Here is a 555-nt window from a genome sequence, read left to right as displayed (position 1 = left end):
TTCAGTTATTTTTTTTTAATTGGAGGATAATTGCTTTACAATGTTGTGTTGGTTTTTGCTATACGATATCAGTAACTAGTCATAACTATGAAAGTGAAAGTGAAGTTGCTCAGTCATGTCCGACTCTTTGTGACCCCATGGACTGTAGCCTAACAGGCTCCTCCCTCCATGGGATTCTCCAGGAAAGAGTACTGGAGTGGGTTTTCATTTCCTTCTCCAGGAGATCTTCCTGACCCAGGGATCGAACCTGGGTCTCCCGCATTCCAGGCAGACGCTTTAACCTCTGAGCCACCAGGGAAGCCCATATACATGTATATTTACATATGTATTCAGTTCAGTTCAGTTCAGTTCAGTCTCTCAGTCGTGTGCGACTCTCTGCGACCCCATGTATCGCAGCACACCAGGCCTCCCTGTCCATCACCAACTCCCAGAGTTCACTCAGACTCACACCCATCGAGGCAGTGATGCCATCCATCCATCTCATCCTCTGTCACACCCTTCTCCTCCTGCCCCCAATCCCTCCCAGCATCAGAGTCTTTTCCAATGAGTCAACTC

At 47.9% G+C, this 555-nt stretch overlaps 1 non-coding gene across 1 annotated transcript; it reads right to left on the bottom strand.

The window, feature by feature from the left end:
- Positions 1–225: 225 nt before the first annotated feature.
- TRNAS-GGA (transfer RNA serine (anticodon GGA)) lies at positions 226–298 on the bottom strand. The gene has a single exon. It is a non-coding gene; the product is annotated as a tRNA-Ser (tRNA).
- Positions 299–555: the final 257 nt, after the last annotated feature.

Source organism: Capricornis sumatraensis, chromosome 15 (assembly GCF_032405125.1).
Source record: "Capricornis sumatraensis isolate serow.1 chromosome 15, serow.2, whole genome shotgun sequence".
Taxonomy (NCBI): Eukaryota; Metazoa; Chordata; class Mammalia; order Artiodactyla; family Bovidae; genus Capricornis; species Capricornis sumatraensis.
This window is presented reverse-complemented; position numbering and strand designations above follow the sequence as displayed.